The sequence below is a fragment of the Otolemur garnettii genome, unplaced genomic scaffold (genome assembly GCF_000181295.1).
Source record: "Otolemur garnettii isolate 467f Iridium unplaced genomic scaffold, OtoGar3 scaffold00061, whole genome shotgun sequence".
Lineage (NCBI taxonomy): Eukaryota > Metazoa > Chordata > Mammalia > Primates > Galagidae > Otolemur > Otolemur garnettii.
In genome coordinates, this window is record NW_003852456.1 from 6,430,583 (window position 1) to 6,437,511 (window position 6,929).

A 6,929-nucleotide genomic window follows, 5' to 3' on the forward strand; every position below is an offset into this window, starting at 1 on the left:
ATTCTTCATAGTAAATTATCACAAGAATGGAAAAGCAAGTATCCAATGTGCTCAATACTAATATGGAACCAATATATAAACAACTCCAGGCCCACATGGAAGAAAAACACAAGTATAGTCTATGGAGGGGGAGGGACTGTAGGGAGAGGGGAACCAGGATGGAGGGTGACTGGCAGGCTCTCACCTAATGTGCACAATGTCGGGATGCTCAGCATGGCCCCCGGGGTGAAGGGCTCAACCACAACTTGAACTTTACCTTATAGATGAAAACAGTGTAACCTAAACATTTATGCCCTCATATCAATCTGAAATTTAGAAAAAGAAAAATAAGTAAGTACAGTTAAAGTAAGTTTGACGATGGTGAAGTGCTATAAGGGAACATCAGTCAGGAGGGAGGGAGGGAGTGGGGGGGAACATCAGTCAGGAGGGATGTGGTGTGTGTGCATGTGTGTGTTTCCGAGCTATTTGGAAGAGTGCAGTGAAGAAGGCTTCAGAGGCAGCTCTCATCTGTGTAGGGAGGGAAAGCAGGGTAGAGACAGAGCCACCACAGCATACTGAAGGAAGAGAAATACCCAGTGAAGTAAAAGCAAATGCGTGGTTCAGAGACAGAAAGGAGGCCAGTCCAGGGTGCAGAGCAGGCAAGCGTGAATTGTATGGCAAGGGACAGGAGAGGTCCTGGGGGCAGGGGCCAGGTCCTGTAAGGGCTGGTGAAATTTTAGGAGACTCTCATGGCAGGAGGCATCAGGAGGGTTTTGAGCAACCAAGGTATGGTTTTACAGTGAGAATGGAGGGAACGTTGGGCAAAGTAGAAGGAGGAAGAACTACTGATTTCCTGCAAGAACCTGAGTAGACACAGCAGTGATATGTTCCAGGGTATTCACTGTCCCCATGGAAATGGAGAGAAGTGGTCAGAAATGAAACAGATTTAAAGGAAGGAAGAACTCAGTGGTGGAGTAAGAGAGAAACCGAAAGGTGAAAATCGGAGGGAGAGGCAAGTTTAGGGGATAGAGATCAGAAACTCATTTCTTGTTTTATTGCAGGGCTGTGCAAAATTAATTTTAGGCTATTCCATACATACTTTTTAAAGATTATTTGAGGAAAGGGAATCCTATCTGTTTTATTCATTTTGTTTAGCTTTCTACTTGGCTCTCCTTTTCTAAGAAGGTGGGTGATAATATGCAATGTTTTCAATAAATGCTTAATGGAAATATAATTTACTTTTGTTGGTTCTAGGCAGGATGATTGATTGATGATAAATAAAAAAGATTGGTCTTGTCATTTTCAGAGCTGTATTTAACTATACGACCATAATTCGTAGCATAAATAATTACCCTGGCAGCAGAGTTTGGGCAATGAACAGCAAGCAAAGCACGAATGAGATGAGGCACGATCGAGCTGATGTTGGTTTATTTCATTAAAGCCCTAATTCTGCATCTTGCCATAATTTAAATTTTATTCTCTAAGATGGACTCTTCATTGAAAAGGTGATCAAAGGTATTTTCCCAGAGATTCAGGTCCCATGAATCAGTTGAGTTAAATGTAATTTTTAAATATCGAAATTATTAAGAACACATCCTGAAATGCATTTAAATTTTTTAAATATCTACAAAATGCTAATATTATTTCCAATTATTTGTACGAATAATGTGTCTATTATGTATGTATTTATATCATTACATCTCTCCCTAAATGGAAGAAGTTTACATAAACTGAACTTTTAAAAATATATATTTTTTTCCTCCTTGTAAGCTTCTTTGATCAAACGAATCCAGTAGATGATTTGTGGAAATGAAACTTAGGATACTACGTCTTCATCATGTAACCTCTTCCAAAAATACTCTGGATTTTTTTTTTTGATAGAAAAAAAATGTTTTCACATCATTCTTGCTGTAGTCATATGTGAAATTTACCAAATTGGAAGAACTATGATGATAGGGTCGAGCCCAGGATAACCACAATTTCACAGCCCATTTTAAAAACGCCCCTTTTCTCTCAGACCATCTTGTAGAAGACAATTGTGGCTTTATGCATGTATAAAGAATTACTTAAAAAAGAACATTTTGAAAAAGGGCTGTTAATATGATCTATGTGCTGTGTTAATATGATCACAAATCCCCCAGTCCTTGCCGAGTAGTAGACAGGCTGGGCTTGGTTTATAGCCCCTCCAGGAAATCTTGGAGATTCACGTCATTAGATAGTCTCATTATTCACTGTGGATAAACATTCTGGCCAAAATATGTTTGAGGTTTTTTCTTTAATAGTCCACATTTAAAGTATTTGGTGTACTAAAATAATAAAAAATTTACACATTAATAATTCATTACTAGATGACATTAAATGTTTTTCACTACATGCTAGGCTCAGTATTACATTTTTTAAAATTTAATCCTCTTTCTTTATTGCATGTAAACTATTTGCACTTCAAAACTACCTGCACTTAGTAATGATGAAAACCCGTTTTGTTAGTATACTTATCTGCTTTTACAAAGGAGGAGATCAAAGCTCTGCAAGGTTAAATTATTGGCCCAAGTTTACACAATTAGAAGGAGTGGAACCAGGATTTTCATCTAACTTTGGTAAATGCAGTCTCTTGAGTAAAGTCATTTGTGTTATAGGCCTCTCTGCTTTGGGTGACATGAGGGAAAGTAACGTGAAATCTCAGAGATTGAATTTCCTTATCTGTCACTGTAAATAATTATACTGTACTTATCTCAAGGGCTGCTCTGAGGATGGGTGAGGCAGTGCATGGAACGCAGCCCAAACCCATCCTGTCTAATTCACTTTGTCACCCTATTTTGGGTTTATTTCATCTTTGAGGTTATAATTAGTATGAAATGAATTCTGGAGTGTTCCATCTTCCTCTGATCTTTGAAGGATTTTGTATAAAATTGCAATTTTCCCTGTCAAATATTTTTCAGTATCAGCTTTTAAATTCATTAGTGCTTAATTGTTTAATAAATATAGTTATTATATTCAGGTTTTATAGTCTTATAGGACAACGTCTAGAAGTTCATTTTATGAAGATGATGCTAATCTCCAAGTTTTTATTTTGCTTTGTTTCTTGAATGGTATTAGAAATTTTAAATATTTCAGATTGATGGCTAGCTACAGATCTAATTCCACTATCTTCTGTTTTGAATTGCTGCTGTTTGGATGATTACTCTCTCTTATGGCCATTCCTTGGGAAGGCATTTGTGTTTTCTCTCTGGCTGCTTTAATAATATTCTTCTTGACTTTGATTTTGTAATTTTAATATGAAATACCTACTTGTGAATCTATTATCACTGGTAACATTGTTTTTTAAGAAAAATATTTTCCAAATGTAGAGATTCATAGTTCAAATTACTTCTGGAAAGAATATTAAATACTATTAAATCTGGTTTCTTTGCTACTATTTTTCTCTGGTTCTTCTGAAAAGTCAAGCACATGTACATTACATATTCTCGTAAGTTTGTGTTTTTCTCAATAGTTTGCATTTCTGTTTTAATAGTGTCTCATTATTGAATCTCTCTAAACTTTCCATTTGATCTCACACGTGAGGAATTCTGTGAAATGATTATTTCAGTAAGTTCCTGTGCCATAAATTCTAATTAATAACTTAGTGGGTTTTTCTTTTTTGCAATTTTAATGTTTGTGTTTATGTTTTTCTTTCTTAAAAGTGTTATATTTTAGGGTGGTGCCTGTGGCTCATTGAGTAGGATGCTGGCCCCATATACCAAGTGTGGCAGGTTCAAACCTGCCCTCAGCCAAACTGCAACAAAGAATAGCTGGGTGTTGTGGCGGGCGCCTGTAATCCAGCTACTGAGGCGGTTGAGGCAAGAGAATCACCTAAGGCCAAGAGCTGGGGGTTGCTGTGAAGTGTGACGCCATGGCACTCTGCTGAGGACGACACAGTGAGACTCTGTCTCTAAAAAAAAAAAAAACAAGAAAAGTACTCTATTTTACTTTTTCATATTTGCCTTATACTTCTAATAGTCTTTAACTTTCAGCTCTTTGGACACTTTTAAACTATTTTGTAACATATTATTCCAAAGTGGAGTGTTTGGAAGTCATCTTCTGTTTGTCATTAATCTCCCTCTCTCTGGGTGATACTGACTGTGTCCTCCTGTTTTACATCTTGATAAGCAGGTTCAAATCCGGGAGGGTTTATTTAGAGAAGACATAGAGGCCTGGGATGAAGATTTGTTCCCCCAGAGAGGATTTGATTTCACTTTTTCAAAGCTACCCATGGACGAATAAATGTAATTTCTTTAACATTATTGTGATTGCAATTTACTTGATCGTATTGTTGGTAAAAATTAGACCTTAAGCTTTAATAAGTGCAATGCTTAGAAATTCTCAGGGAGAAATAAGGTTTTCACCTTGTGCATAGGCTACAACAGACAAAGACACACACACACTCACACGCACACTTGAGGTCTAACAATTAAGTTCGCAAAATCATCCTAGACAAGTACTGCAGACCTCATTGCTGAATATCACCTGGGGACTTTCGAAGTATTCCCTTTAGCCGTCTGGTGCCCTTAGTGATATTTAGCAATGACATATGTAACACTTTCTGTGGAATGAGTTCGTGAACTTAATTTTCAGACCTCAGTGACAGCTCTAATGATCATTCCAGAAAAAAAAAGAGTTCCAAAATTACTTCAAAGGGTAGACTAGGCACTGGTGTTGGTGCAGAGCTTCCCAAGGGGGGGGTACTTCAAATACATACACATATATATGATATATATACATAATATATTTATATATACATGTATACAAATACATATATATTATTATATATTACACATATATAATACTATACTATACTATCTGTGTGTGTGTATTTCCCCCTAATCTCTCTCTTCATCTGAGGGTTATTGAAGGACTCAGCTTTGTTGGGACAAATCTTGGTATTCAGTTAGCTCTGGGTTACTTGGACTGACAAATGTTCTAGAGTTGAGCATAAGGATACGTTTGGATTCCTGTGACTTTCAACATTTGGTTTCTATGATGTTTTCTTATCTCTTGAGGATTAGCTAGTGATATAAAGAATGTTTATTATATTTTATTCAGCAAAACCAGGTTTTTCTAAACTGTACAATTCTGAGACAGAAAAGTCTGAAAGGAACATTCTCCCTGCATGAGAAACATGCCAGCACCTTAGCCTTCTCCTCACACGGGGGTTAGGTGACATTTGGAGGCACTGTCCCTGTATTTCTTGAAAGCCTTAACCCTGAAGATTTTCTGAAGCCCTGAGGTCTCTGCAGAGGAAAGACTATTGTTGCTTGGAGAACACATCCCTTGGCCTACCCTGTTTCATTGCTGTGATTTCTTCCCCAATGCTTGTGTAACTGGAAGGTGACCAGTGTTTCCCAGTTGGCTCTATCCTTTCCTGGTTTTAGAACTGAAACTCTGATGTCCCCCAAGGTGAAGCCCCTTTGTCCCTTGAAAATCAGGCAAATTATATAATATTCTCGAGTAGTTGAGAAGTACATGTTGGAAACTATCACTTGATAGTACCTTGCAACGCCATTGAAATCTGGGAGTAGTTTCTGGAATGACCCTTCTGACTCCCATGGGTCTAATAGTGCCCTTGACCAGCAGCCGTTCCACATGCCACCCAGGAAGCTGAGATGGGAGCACAGTCCAGTCTCTTTCTCCCTCAGCAGCAAGCCCATATCACACTCCTGAGATGGGAACACAGTCCAATCTCTTTCTCCCTCAACAGCAAGCCCATATCACACTCCTGAGATGGGAGCACAGTCTAATCTCTTTCTCCCTCAACAGCAAGCCCATATCACACTCCTTTCACTGTTTCTCTGGAGCATCTCAAAACTTTCTCATGTTTTCCTATGAAAGCTCAAGATCTGCAACCTGTCCCCCTACATATAGAAAGCTCTTAAAGCCAGCGTGGAATCCAGAAGGATTAAATCCAAACAGCATTTCCCCAAGTGGAGATATTCTGGTCTAAATCCACACCCTAAGAGCTGCTGGGACTAGCATTCGAGATGGTTCAGCTGTCTATCCATAGGACTTTTGCATCCAACATTCCATTTTTTTCTGTTCTTAACAATTTCATAGGTATCTAATGGCTCATTGTATAATTTTTGTAGTAAAAGGAAACAATAAGGATATTTCTCACATTATTTCAAGATAAATCTTATGTAGAGGGACTACAATTTGTGCTCACTTCAGCAGCACATGTACTAAAATTTGAACTGTACAGAGGGGATTAGGATGGCCCCTGGGCAAGGACGGTAAACAAATTCGTGAAGTGCTAAAGAGTCTATAATGTTATGACTGAAAGTTTGATTTTTAGTGGATTATTTACAATGAGCATAAGTTCATTATTGATAAAAGTTATTTCTATGCAAATACATGTAATTGATAAATATATGTACATATGCGCATATGTATATATTGCCCTTGCATTAGAAGTGATAACGATTCAAATTACATAAAACTGGGTATATGTATAGATGTCCACTCTGCATCTTGTACACACATTTTATTATTTGTTTATTTTTTATGACAATTTAGGAATTGGGTTTTGTCATATTTTTGTTATTAGATTATGTGTGTACAAACAATATATAAAAATGCAGAAATTTTTTGTGGAAAGATTTCTAAATAAAATTTATTCAATTGTAAGTACAATGAGAGGCATTTGTGAGAGGATCAGGAACATAAAGTTAATACTTAAATTTCAACTGATAGAATAGGCTGTCTTTTATTTTTATAAAATATGATATAGATAGGATGGTGGCTCACACATGTAATCCTTGCATTCTGGGAGACTAACCTGGGTGAATCTCTGGAGCTCAGAAGTTTGAGACCAGACTGAGCAAGAGTGAGACCCCATCTCTACTAAAAGCAGAAAAACTAGCTGGGTGTGGTGGTGGGTGCCTGTAGTCCCAACTACTTGGGAGGCTGAGATAGGAGGA

General features: G+C 37.5%; 1 non-coding gene across 1 annotated transcript; it reads left to right on the forward strand.

Moving 5' to 3' along the window:
* Nucleotides 1-6,167: 6,167 nt before the first annotated feature.
* LOC111726339 lies at nt 6,168-6,274 on the forward strand. The gene has a single exon (XR_002774143.1). It is a non-coding gene; the product is annotated as a U6 spliceosomal RNA (small nuclear RNA).
* Nucleotides 6,275-6,929: the final 655 nt, after the last annotated feature.